This window comes from Aedes albopictus, chromosome 1 (genome assembly GCF_035046485.1).
Source record: "Aedes albopictus strain Foshan chromosome 1, AalbF5, whole genome shotgun sequence".
NCBI classification, from domain to species: domain Eukaryota; kingdom Metazoa; phylum Arthropoda; class Insecta; order Diptera; family Culicidae; genus Aedes; species Aedes albopictus.
The window spans coordinates 193,407,638-193,422,219 of record NC_085136.1 but is presented as its reverse complement, the minus strand read 5'-3'; the positions used below and the strand labels follow the sequence as shown (position 1 = coordinate 193,422,219).

The following is a 14,582-nucleotide window of genomic DNA, read 5'->3' as shown; positions in this document are numbered from 1 at the left end:
ATAGTGCGTGCAAATAAAAAAGTAGTGCGAGCGAATAATCAAAATGATTCAAAGTGGAAATTAGACGAACTGTAAAAGTGGATAACAGCAAACTTTTGGAAAATTGAAAAAAAAATTATATTTCGTTAACACGTTGTTTTTTACTATTTTTGTGCAAAATGGACTGTAGATCAAAAATCTAAAGAATCGAAGAGACATTTGTTTTATTAGTAAGAGAAAATTATTACTGCAAGTGCTTGGAATGCGACAAGAAATAAGTGTCACAATTAACTCTGAATGTTTTTTTCTTTCTTGAGTTTAGAAGGAGGGGATGAGGAAAATATTAAAAGAAATATCTTCATTTTGGTGAGTAATAATTAGTTCCAATTCTCATGAATGATTTTTTAGTAATTTATTCATTTTTATACTTTACTGCATATCAGAAAAAAGAATCTGCAATCTGCCAATTCATAAATTAAAAACATAAAGTATTTCAAACTCAGATTTTGCAACTTTTTTGCAATTTATACAGCAAGCAATTATTGTTTTTCTCTACAATTTCTGCAGCAGTTTAATAACATTTCTCAATGCAATTGGCTTTCCACTGCATTCCAAAATTAGATAGATTTCATGATAAATTGCAGACATTTTTGTATTTCGATGAGTTTTGTGCCAATCAATTTCCTGCCAGAGTGCATAACAAACAACTTCATTTAAATCAAAAGGGAAATTCAAACGTTTGAACTTTCCGAGTGCATGATTTAAAAAAAAAACAGATATGAGAATTTTTAGCAAAATTTCCAGCAAAAAAAAAATGAAACAAGGTTACCAGGAATCCTTTAAACGCTACATGAAAAAAAAATGTTAAATTCCTGGAAACAATAAAATCAAGGAACCATCATTTATTTAGATGATATTGTTGAGCCTCGTAGCCGTGCGGTTAGGGTCACCAAGCTTCTAATCGCACCATGCTATGGGGTGAGGGTTCGATTCCCGCTCCGGGCGATGAAACTTTTCGTGAGAATATTTTCTTCTCCGTATCCACTGGTGCATGCTCCGTGTGTCCCTTGTCTAGTGTTTAAGTTTTATTCAGTCTGTGCAGCCTCTGGCTGAAGACGGTGTCCGCGTCTTTTTTTTAATTATTGAAAAATAATGCAGGAATATCATGAAAATTTATGCAAAGTTTTGAAAGCCTTGAAAAATAAAACAAAATAATTTAAATACTTATCATGGGGAATGCAAGAAACCTTGAACAAAAATATTGAAGGAAACTAACATTTTAAACAATTTGCTTCCAATCAAAATTTTATTTTTTTTAACAGATCATTGCAATATTATCATATTGTTATCCAGGTTTGATCAGACAAATGTTGCTCTTATTCAATACTCAATATCAACAATATAATAATAAAGAATTTCCACAACGTTGGCAGAATCAGAAGAAAACACAGCACAGCATTTGGCAGATATAAAACGATTCAATGAAAACTAAATTGAAAAAAAAAATCCAAAGGTTGATTAGCATAAGCAAATACGGATACAAATCTAGAGAATGTTGATGTTTAAATAGCGATTTTATTTAGCAGAACTGCATTCAAATAACTGCATGATTGGGTATAAAGACTTTCTGTCAGGTAACGAGATGTCCATACAAAAGAAAAACTATGGGAAACTATCTTGATTGGATCGAAATAGTCCAATTTGAAATGTTGTAATTTGTTTAACAATTTGAAAGACATCTTGAGGAATATTTTAGGTACTTCAAATTGTCTTATTGCATTCAGAAAAATGAAACCTTTACCACATTTGGACAGGTTATGTCACATTGAAAAAAAAAAAAAATATTTTTCCATTTTGCCAATTCAGAGAGAATGCTTAGGTGTCAGGAAATAGTGACACAATCTTGAAAGAACTTCACGGTCTTTCGCTAGAAACGCATATTGGAAGCAAAAGAAGCACATTGATTATTTGAAAAATATGAGAAGCAATATTCAATAGTTTGTCAGGCAACGTAATTTTTCATGACAAAAGATAAGATATGGGGAATCATACTGAATGGTTCAAAACGTCCCAATTTTGAATCTGGAATAATGTTTAACACTTAAAAAAATATCTAGCGAAGATAAAATAACTTGGTTTCAACATTTATGAAATTTTAAGGGAACACCACACTTAAAAGTAATAATAAGGAAGGAAAAACTTACCGTTTATTTTTTTCCTTTTTCGTTCCCTTACTGAGACTACCATTGAACACACTAACGTTTAATCGTATCTAAAATTTAAAAAAATGATAACTAAACACATTCAAAGCACTTAGAAATTGATTAGAATGATTGAAATTTATTTTACATAAATTTCTATGTATATGTTTTTTCCCTTGCACTCTGAATCCCCGGCCTTGTTGTACGGGTAGAGATGGATTTCTCTATCCTGGTGATGGTCCACTGCACGGAGCACGCCTGGATCCCATCGCAGGACTTGGTTAACTTCCGAGCATTCTGTAAGTTACATGTCCCAAATAAAGACGATGTGACATCCCTAGAAAAAAAAGGGAAAATAAATCAGATTAAAAACAAAAATGAAAACTAATTTTTCTAGCTGAATTACACTTACCATGTTCTTTTCTCCAGTATCCTATAGCACTGCAAGTCGAAAACGGAATGAAGCTGAAATTTGTTTTCTCTTCTTTCGGCTATCACGGATAAGGAAAGAGACGCGACAACGTTTTCGTTTTGCTTTCAGATGCACATTTTCTATCGTCACAAGCCACTTACTGTTGTCGCAGCAATTACTGTTGCTGTAGAATTTTTGGGTGTCAATGCCTTCGTGTGCGAAGAGAAGGAGTGAAGAAGTGTGTTTGCAATAAACATAATGGATTTTAATTTGCCAAGGAAAAAAACATGTGGTAAAAACAAACAAAAATAGATTCGCATCTTGTTTTTTTTTTCTCATCATTGATTAGGGATCAATTAGATTATACCTTCAATTCATTGCAAATGTAGGGGTTTAAAAACGAGAACAAATCGAGAAAACAATCGCATAACAAAGTATAAATGATTGGGCTACAACAGTAATGAATTTTTTAAGTTTGTGTAATGTATAGGTAAAAATACATCTGATTGAACTAAATGAAAATCGAAAAAAAATATAAAAGGTTGTTTAAAATGAAGATCATGTGAAATTTCCTCACAATCAACATGGAAATCATGAAAAAAAAGGAATAATAACATAAAATAAAACGTTTAAGATATACGGAAACGAGTAATACATGTATTTTTTAAGAATGAGTACACGGTCGATCGTATTGCTGCTTTTAGCGCGCTATCAATTTGCAGATTTTATTTTTAACAAAAATGATAAAGCAAAGTATCGCTTAATAACATAATAGCGAGTTTCCTAGGTAATAGATTACATCATGGATTACATAGTAATGACAGAGACACTACCAAAATCTTCAAGAAAGACATGAATGAAATAATGAACATTGATGCATGTTTATACCATGGGAAATTTTTTAACGAAAATGAATTAATTACCCCTATTACAAAAAAAAAATCGTAACGAAATTCCAGCAGGTCGAGAATGAGCTGAATACTTCTAATTTGAATACGACAAGTCAAAAAAATAAAATAAAATAATAATAAAAAAAAACAACGCATAAAGGGACAAATACATACAACCAGAGGCTGATACAGAACCATTAATACAATTAATACAAATTCATATGAACATTATTCGGACCAAGGTGCACCATATCCATTGGATAGAGAAAGATAAAGATAAAAATATACAAAAAAGAGTAAATCTGGCATCGGAAACTAAAAAAAAAAAAATATGGCATATTAATTGAAATTACATTGTCGACGAGTCGTCAAATTCTGTACCATTTGGAAAGTTAAAAATCAGGCAATAGTTTTATCTATTTACCTATGTTTGTTTGTAAGAATGAATGATTGGACAAGGTTAGTGCACACCAGAATGAATGTGCAGAAAATATTAAACGAGATGTTTGAAAATGAAAAGTATGGAATTGAACAGTTTTGTTTTCCCCACATTGCCAAAGTACAGAGTATCAAAGGTTTGGTAAACCAAGCTACCACCAGGAATGACAATATTCCTGATTCATCAAGGTACTGTATCTTACGATGCTAAAAAGTTCTTGAATGAATTATAAATAATAAATGAAATAAATATGCCACGAAATGATAAAAAAAACAAAAACGCGAAGAAACGAAGAATCGATAAAAAACGAAAATGGCGCGGTCTGGTAAACCAAGCTACCACCAGGAATGCAGCATTCCTGATTCATCAAGGTACTGTATCCATTGATACACATAGTGCTTGAATGAATAATAAATAAGCCATCAAACAATAATGAATACCTTGGGTCCAGAAATTAAAAAAAAAAAATAAATAAATAAATCAATGGTCTGGTCTGGTAAACCAAGCTACCGCCAGGAATAGAGACATTCCTGATTCGTCAAGGTACTGTATCCAGCGATACAAAAAAGTTCTTGAATGAATAACATGACCATGAAACGAAAAACAATCAAAAAAGAAAACGTTATGGTAAACAAAGAAAATAGAAAATGGTTCGGTTTGGTATACCCAGCTACCACCAGGAAAAAACAAACTTCCTGATTTCATCAAGGTACGGTACTGTAACGGTACGATAAAGTTCTTGAATGAAAAAAAAAACAGCCAAATATTGCTCCCAAAGATAAGAAGAAGACTGTCGGTCTTGCCTGTTCCAAATATTAAAAAAAAAGAAAAAAAGAAAATCATATAAACATATCATGAATATATAAAAAAAAAGATTTGATTTTAACATGCATCAATGATTCAAATCGATAATTTATGACCAAGTCGATATGAGGAAGAATAAGAATAAAAGTGCTGAAAACAAAAATAAAATCTAATAAACTATTTGTTCATCTACAGAAGAAGACGCATAAAAAAGCATTAATTGAAATTCAGCAGTACAAGCAACAGACACATAAGAGAGAAGACGAAGAGATGATAGGTCAAATGCAACGGACACAGGATGAAGAAGAAGCGATCGTGCAGTTGATGTTAATGAACGAATATGGGTAAGAAGTCAGAAAACTAATCAACATGTATATTTTTTTTCAGGAACAATTACTAGAGCTAAGTTCTCTTTTACCGAAAAGTACAAAATTAAGAAATATCGTCACATAACACAATACAGAAACGTGGGGATTATTTTTGCGAAAGTAATTTTTAAATGTTAAAAATGTTAAAGTTGAAAACTTTTTAATAAACTGTGTTAAATAAGAATTTTACAAAAATCTTTAGAAAGGGATATTTATTTTATTTCCAACAATTCTAAATGTTGGAGAATTATTTTTTTTCCATTTATGCTGGGGGATGAAAATTTCAATTAGCATGGTTTTTGTCAATTAAGGGAATTTGTTGGAAATTTTTTTCATAACAATTCATTAAAACGTGTGTTCAATAAAAATAAATCAATTGTAAAGTGCTCATAATCAATAACCAAAATAGTCGTTTGAAGCTTTTAGATGAATAAGAATCAAGAGAAAACGTAGGCCATTAGGAAGTGTGAATAATAAGACAATAATTCAAAGGCAACAAGTTTCAACCATACAAACATGGATGTATGGTAAATGAAAGAAAAAGTTCCAGAAATCAGCAACCAGAGGTCAACGAGCAACATCGGAACCGTATTAACAGGGATGTACGGTAATTGAAAGAAAAAGTTCCAGAAATCATCAACCAGAGGTCAACGAGCAACATCGAAACCGTATTAACAGGGATGTACGGTAATTGAAAGAAAAGTTCCAGCATCAACAACGAGTTCATGATTGGCGAGTCGATTAGGTTGGTCAAAAGGGTAAACTGAGCATCAAACATCAAACATCAGGGTCAACGGAACATATCTTCTACAGTCAAAGCAAATTGTTGCAGAAAGTGTAAATACGCGGATTTCAATCTCTTGGGAAGGAAAATGATCACATATACTTTACAACTAACCCGGTTTATCTTTTACAAACACATAAATCATTTCCTATAATACCAATTCTCGGACGAGAAAACATCAAAATTCTTGTAGCCGGCAATTATTAATGGATGATTCAACAATAGCATAACTCTACAAGTTGCATCTGACACTAACAACAAACAATTTCCACCAAAGAAATAGTCAAAATGTTCTTAAGCTGAGCAAGTAACAACAACACAACCAATTAGAGGAAGGATGACATTAAATGCATTAACGACAAATACAACAAACATTTCAGCAGAAAAAGCCACATTTTCTAGCTGTCGTCACATACGCAAATTTCAACAGCATCCTAGGCAGCTAGCACCAAATATTAATTTGGATATACCGAAAAAAAAAATAACAACAAACTCAATCATCGAAACACGTTTTTTACCACAATGATTTCAAGACTATTTGGAAACAAAAGCACAGTATGCGTGAACATCCTATTTTAAACCAAACAGCTATAAAAGCAAGTGGCCACAAGATTTTTCTCACGGAATAACCAGAAAAAAGCAAAAGTTGCAAGAATCACGTAGATTTGAAGTCAAAAACAAGGAAAAGAATATCGTAACAAAATGAGATCAACCATTAGAAGAAATCAAAGAAGCAGTATGGGGATCGCACAACAGTTAATCACCGAGAAACACAACGAAGCAACGAGAAGTAGATGCTTGGTTTTTGCCCTAATGACTCACTGAAAGACTCAGCCATGATCAACAACATCTAGACATCGGGATTCATCAAAATCAAAGTATTTTTATATCACAATCAGTGCTGGGAAAATTCGCGAAGATCATTCTGTGGAGTACAAATTACTCAAATCACAGCTACCCATGGTTATAACTGCAAAACCATCCGCTACTGTAGTCGACTTTATTGAATTTCATTAGTAACCGTATGTCACTACGGTAGCTCGCTCCTGTAGGTCCCTACTGCTATTCAAATGGGAGTTTGAGCTTCCCCAATACATTCAGGGACAAAGCTTTGATGCAAATGGTGCTCAGGTGTCGTTTGTGTTTTGTGTTGGCCTTCGCTGAAGGAATCGGCCGAGTTACTGGGAACGAGCGATGCCTTGAGATAGTGACGCGAGGGTATTCGTTTACAGAATTGGACGAAAAATCGGGGACGTAACCTTTTTAACAACGGTAGAAACGAAACGGCGCAATTCCTGTTGAAACACGGATGATGCATCGGAACATGAAGATGTAACGGGAAAGGTGTGTTTGCTGGAATACCTATCGGGAACGGATCCTTGGCGAGTACGGTGCTTCGAATACCTACTAATAAAACACCCAGTACAGGTGGAATCCACTGCTTAGATTACGACTGCGATCCGATTAGCGAATCGTATTCGTTGTTTGACATTCGACGTTAAATATGCCACAATATTCATTTTTGGGGCTACTTGCATTCGATTCAAATACCCTAGACACATGCCAATGAACAGAAATAACTCACGAAACACACTCATGATTACACAAACCTGCTGTCTCCTGTGTACAGCAGGACCATCGTTGTAACAGCGGTCAGACGTCAAAGTCAGTTTGACATCAATTTTGTGAGGTTCGAATGCTTTTTAGTTGGGTCATGTCCTAAGCTGTAAATACTCAACTATCGAAACGCCCCAAGTATCGAGCCCGCAACAAGTGCATCTGTTTTGTAAGACAAACGAATTTCAGTGAAACTCATTTGGAGCTCCCGCGCTGTAGCTGCTACTGTAGCAATTAATTAGAACGCCTACTATATTGATACAGACAAATTGCTCCCGCATATAAAAATACATCACTCCAATCAACAAATTCAAGCAAACTACTGTTACCATTCCCAGCACTGATCACAATATCACGGCGAAGACGGTAGCGGAATACGGAGTCAACAGTTGCCATTTGAAGCACAGGTATGAGTTTAATATAAAACAAAAATATATATATATATATATATATCAAGAAAAGACAAGAACACCAATCTAATTTTAAAATTTGATGGAAAAAGCTTAGCTAGAAAAATTATCAGCCAGGGACATAAATAAATCAGATTCAATAGAAACAAAACAAGAGCACTATAAAAATATTAGTTATAAGCAGAAGGAAAACAGTATGTAAATCAACTCTTATTCGAAAAAAAAAGATCATAGGGACAGAAACATGACCAACATTTTAAAAAAATTAAGAAATTTTAAGAAATTTCTTAATTTTTTGCGGGAAAAGTAAGGGAATGCAACAAACCGCTGAATTGAGATTCAGCAATTTATTGCCAAAATGACATTTTTTTTGCCATTTCTCGGGATTGGGACGTCCGCCACCCTTTTCCCCAATCATTTGCAATAATTTTGCATTTTTTCGCTCATGCCGAAATAAGAGATATGAAAAGTATCGAAGGAAAAACATATTTTTTGTGTTGGTACACGATGATGAACAATGATATCAATTGTTGGGAATATTAAGAACTAGCGACAAAAAGGGAGAGAGTCAGGAGGTCAAGAATGACTCGAGAAAGGGAAACCAACATTTTGGGATCTCGGCTTTTAATTTATGGCATAAACATTGGGCATGGTTTTCAACATATGTTGAAGCCTTCTCTGCCTGTATTCGGGGTGACGAAATTCAAGTACCTACAGGGTTGTCTTGATGAAATAAACAATTGCCTAGAAATCCGATCGCTAACGACGGGATGCTAGAACTACAGGTTTTTTCTTTCGGGTCGTAAATTATACAAGACTTCACACGCAGAGGATTTTTGCTGATTATGCAACAACCTCAAGCCGATATGGAAATGAAGGGATGATCGTAAAATGGGTTGAGAAGAATGATCTGATTGTTTTTGCAACAAGAAAAAACTTGGAAATGCATAACCTTCCCCGAAAGAGAAAGGTAATCACAGACGACGATCATAATTGGATCGTAAAATTATGTTTATGGACGACCGTCCACGCATCCATGCTTAGAAGGCGTGAAAACTCTAACGCATGAGTGATCGTAAAACTAAGACGGGTGACGAAGAAAAGTAAACACTATAAATTTACGATCGCCCGGTGCGTTCATGAAAAATCAAGTTCGGGGATGATGATGGTTGGTGTGGCCCTTGATGACTCAGCCACTAAGGGAAGAAATTTTGAGATTGAATTCGCGAGTAATTTCGCTCTCCTCAGAATTTTGGTATGATCTCACAGATGTGAGAATGTGGATGGGGGATGCTATGATGCATCGGAGATTTAGCCTTTCTGTATTCTGTTTTGGGGAGAGTTGTTGGGAGGTCCGAATCTCAGAGGTGAGAATAAATTGGCCATTCGATCTGGAGGCTCAATTAATCTTGCAGATGTGAGATGGCGAAATGGGGGGGCATAGGGAAAATTGATCATCCGTGTAGGGGAGAGATTAGAATTGCTCTCACGGATGGGGGAGATGCAAATATTAGAAAGGAGCGTAATTAAAAATCAATTACGCATGGGGGCATTGGGAAATTAATTTCTCTTTGGTATGGGGAGAGTCCTGGAGAATCTTTGATCAGGAGAATAAGAGTTGATGGTTAGGGAGAGGACCCCTATATAAAGGGTTGCAGATCCAAGGATCGGGGGCTGCAACTGCTGGTCTCGTCATATTATTTTTTTTTTCCTAGAAGTTTCTGTAGTCAGTTTAGTTTAGGCTGTTAGCAGGTGTTTCAGTTTTCAGTGCATTTAGTCAATGAGTCAGTTAGTCGGGTTTTTCTTGTAAGACATTATTTTTGTTAAAAAGAAGAATAAAGTGGTGTAGTGTTAACAAGTGTTGGTGAATCTATTGAAATGATGACATATCTTTAAGACTGCGAGTTCGAATTACTAAGTATCGGTTGCAATTTTGAAAAGTGAGTGGGGAGGTCGGTTACAGAAACGAGTTCGATTCACAAGAAGCTAAGTTCGGTTACAGTTTACGGCTCGATTCGGTTACAAGCGTAACATGTTGATATTAATGTTATTTTTTTACTGGAACATGTGCTTCTTTAACCTAAAACTATTGTTAAATTTTTATTACAATAAACAACATTTTCATATGAGCTTTACTCAAAAGCCAACTCAAATATTCAATTCATAGTGATACACCGTACACCGATTGATTTCATTAACCTTCTATTTTCATATTCTTTGACCTGAATTTATTCGTCGCAAACCAATTGCTTCCTAGTGATATATTTTGATGCAGATCACACAGATAGCTCAAATTCAAAATATTATAATCATAAATCCCAAATAACTATTTTGCTGTATAAGAGTTAATAGAAGCACTTTTCGGCAAGTATTCTATCCATAAGCTTCATGAGCTATAGCTATAGTATACTTCATAATTTTAACCAACGTCCTACTGTAATTCCTATCATTCATTTGAGAAACACCTTTTCACTTTGGATTGTACACTCTTTCACCAAGCGGGACGAACGAACCGAATGGGTAAGAAGCAACATTTTCAGAGTCAAGACAAATATTTGAGCTGCCAACGACCCAAAATCGGCACACGCGAAAACACAGCACAGCGAGAGAGAGAGAGAACAGATGGTGAAATTGTGTGCTTGTTCCCGTTTCGCAAATTACCACCATGTGGATTTGCAGCACAAACTGGAGACGTACCGAGGAGCCTAAGTCCTTCGCCAATTGTGTTCCAAACCGCATTTGACGCTCCATTGTCAAGGTAAATCCCGGCAAAGCCACCAAATTGCATGGACAATTTCGATCATGTTTGCGAGGAAATTGGGGATCAACTTGAGCTGATTGTTTTGTGAGACGGTTTAAGCTTACAATGAATCAGTTCATGATGTTATTTTGTTCAATTATAAAGTTCACAAGGAACCTTCAATTAATTTCAAATGTATACGTACATATCGTGTAATCTAGCATGCGACAGTATAGTCTGGTTCTCCAATTATTTTATACTACCAAAATGTGTAACAATTTTTGAAAATCTTATTATAAATCGAAATGATTTTCAAGGAGATTCAAGCGTGTTTCAGCTTTGTTCCATAGCATTTCAAGGGGTTTCATGGACGTTCCAGGGGTTTTCCAGGACATCTCAGGTGGTTTCATGAGTGTTCCATGGGATTTCAGTAGGTTTCAATGGCGTAATGGAGGTGATCCAGGTAGTTTTAAGGGGTTACAGAAGCGTTCCAGAATTCTAATGCTGGCTTTAGAGAATTTCGGAGAATCCCAGGGACGTTCCAAAGGTATTCCAGGGGATGCCGTGGGATTTCAGAGAATAGCAAAGTCCCTTAGCGTAGCTAAGGTCCCAGGTCCGGCCGGAGTTCCGAACTTGACAACCGAGATAGCGTTCCAGAATAAGAGGAGGGGACTTCGCTACAGTGCCGTAGTGGACCTGGGTATGAGGAACGCGTTCAATAGCGTCAGTTTGGCGGCTATTTCTGATGCGCTCCTTCATCTGGAGATACCCTTGGGAATTCTCGGAAGTTACCTCCAGAATCGAGTACTAGTTTACAACACAGAAGTGGGTAGGAAATCAAAGTGTCTACTACCTGAAAAAAAAACAGGAAATCCGGGAATCCTCAGGGAATTTTATTTAACAGGGAAAAACCTGGAATACTCAGGAAATATCTTGAGTACTCAAGGAAATTTTACTCCGAAAAAAAAAACATTGGGTCATAAAACCTAGTAGTAAAAATCCATATAGAAATTTCGCTACAAGAAATATTTTTCCCAGAAAATTTCGTCAGGGTTTATTTCTGTAACTTCTTTAGAGATATCTCCTGGAATGTATTATAAAATTCCTTCCGTATTTTTCACGCTATTTTTCATGGTATTCCTTCTTGATTTTTCCCGGAAACGTATACATTCGGATTCCTTCCAGGATTCCTGAATTCCAACCGATTTCTCCTGGAGTTTTTCACAGGGATGCTATTTCCGGTGTTGCTCCCGGAGTTCCTCCAGTGTTATGCTCAAAGAAATCCTCATAAAATTTCTACCAGAATTTATCCTGAATACTCTACAAGAGTTTCTGTCGGAATAAATCGTGGAATTTCTTTCGGCATTTCTCATTGAGATTTTACGTGATTCCTTCCGGTGTTCCTCTTGGGACTTCCCCAGAGGATCTTGCCAGATTTTTTTCAGGGTTGCTAAAGGAGTTATTCCTGGGGTTTCTACTAAAGTTCCCCAAAGGGTTTCTGGAGGAGTTTTAACGAATTTACTGCAAGAGATTTCTTTCATTTTTCTCCTGTGATATCTTCAAACAATTTCCGTGGGCTTTGTTCGAGATGTTTATCCTGGTCTCCTACAGGAACTTCGTAAAAGTCCTAGAGGGGTTTATTTTGAAGTTTTACCTGAGATTTCTCTTGGACTATCTCCTGGAACTTCTCTCAGAAGATTCCTTCAGATGTTGGTCGTGAGATGCCTCTCAGAGTTTTTCTTAATTAACCCTGGACTTTCTCCTAAGATTTTTTTCCAGAGTGTGTTCTGGGATTTCCGCGGGAGTTATTGCTGATATTTCTCATTGAATTCTTCTCTTTCTTTCTTTCATTCATTCAGAGCCAGGCTTTTTCTTGTAGTTGTACTGGATTTCTTGCAGTGATCCACCTGATTTTTTTACAGATATTCTCTGCATTATTCCCAAAATTCTTCCCAGAATCTTTACCAGAAATTGTCCCGAGATTCTGGATACTCCTTTTGGGATTTCTGCCAATGTTATTACAGGGATTTTTCTACGAGTATTCCTCAGAATGTCTCCTGATATAACTTACAAAATACCTTATATGAAATTGCAGGAGAAATATTCGAGGGAATTCAAATAAAATCTTACGAGAAACTCCGCAAAGTGTTATTGAAGAAATCTCGACTACAGGAAAAACCTGAGAAAAAATTAGATATCTCGATTAAAGTTCTACGTAATAGTAATTCCGAAAAGAAATATTAATGACATCCAATGAAGGATTATGAAAACCTCATGGTATCCTGAAAGCAGCTACGGATGAAATTCCGCAAGGAAAACAAGAGAAATATCGGAAAACTATCGGTAAAAATCTCGACATAAACTATTGAATACTTAGCTGTCCCGGAAAAACACTAAAAAGATACGGACACTGTCTTCAGCCAGCGGTTGATTGAACGAAACATAACACAGAGTGGCTACGGATAAGAAGCTATCCTCGCAATTTCATCGCTCTAACCCATCCAGACTCTAACCGCATGGCTACGTGGCTCAACCAATGACATACTTGAAGAAACTTTGAATAGTTTTGAACGGATCTTCAGGAGGAATCCAACGAGAATCTCAGAAATCTTGAAAGAATTTTTGAAGAGTAGGATAACTTACGTGTTTTTGGCAGTTTTGTTCTCTTCGTCATGGTTTTTTTGAAATTTGTTGAACTCAGATCAGGCATCAAATTCTTCCCAACCAAGCTGAATATGATCAAGTTTCAGGCAATTTGACCGACATAAATCCCTCATAACGTACAGAACAAACCTGCCGATGATATCCTTAGTCACATTTTATATTTTTTAGAAAATTTGGGTTATTTTTTGAATTATAGACTTTCAAAATTTCATCTGAAAAAAACCTGAAATACTCAGGGAATTTTATTTTGAATTATGAATAGACACCCTGGAAATACTTTCACATAACCTCAGGAGTCTCGCAAGGATCCATCCTGGGTCCGATGCATGTCATGTACGACAAGGTGTTGAGCTTAAAGTTCCCGGTGGGAGTGGCAAACGTCGGCTTGGCTGACGACTGCTACTGACGACTGCTGCCCACTCAATCGCGGTTGTGGAGCATTGGATGAGATCCAGGAAACTGAAATTGTCTCCTTACAAAACTGAGGAGGTGGTTGTGAACAACCGAGAGTCGTAGCAGCAAACGGTGATCAGTGCAGGCAATTGCACTATCTTTTCGAAGCGCTCCGTCAAACACTTGGGGGTGATGATCGACTATAAGCTTATCTTTGGTAGCCACCGTAATTACGCCTCCAAAAGAGCCTCCACAGCTATAGCGGCACTGTCCCGGTTGATACCCAATGACCTTCGGCCGAACGGCCTGACACCATGTCCAATAGCTCTGCAGTGTATGCCAGCAAGCGCAAGCTTATGGCTAGTCTCGTCTCGATATATACTCGGAGACATACAGGCGCTAAACAAGAGCTAGTCAAACGGTTCGGAGTCGGCTACGTAGGTCATACCGGTGCCCTGCGGTCGAAATTGACCCTTACACCGATTAAGTGGCCGCGGAGAAAACATCCTGGTTGCGTTGCTCTACTGGGTTGGATCCGAGCCCGCGGTTGGTAAGGGGTTCTCGGCAAGGTCAGGAAGGTGGAGGTGGCGGTGGAGGCCCCATGTCGGCACGTCCTTTTATGTACTGGCTGATAGGGCCTTACTCACGGCAAGGTCGAATCGGTTAGTACACGGTATCAGTTTTTGATACTTTCTGTCTGTTGGAAGAAAGCATGGTGTCAACCCTTCCTGCCTTCCGAGGACTAAGGAAGTGGTGAGAGCAAGTTGGGAAACTGGCGGATTCCCCAAAGCAGTGCCTTCTTAGAGCTTCCGGAGAGACGAAGGGTTTGGCGACCATGGGAATGTTATTAGTGGGTCGAGGAAAGAGTAGTCCTAGGTTTT

General features: G+C 36.7%; 1 protein-coding gene and 1 long non-coding RNA gene across 2 annotated transcripts in view; both read right to left on the bottom strand.

Moving 5' to 3' along the window:
• The window catches only part of LOC115263783 (neurotrimin), an 866,784-nt gene that overhangs the window by 667,670 nt on the left and 184,532 nt on the right, over positions 1-14,582 (bottom strand). The window lies entirely within an intron of this gene.
• On the bottom strand, positions 745-5,204 carry LOC134285409 (uncharacterized). The gene is made up of 2 exons (XR_009996357.1): positions 2,329-5,204; positions 745-2,251 (listed from the first exon to the last, which is right to left on the bottom strand). It is a non-coding gene; the product is annotated as an uncharacterized LOC134285409 (long non-coding RNA).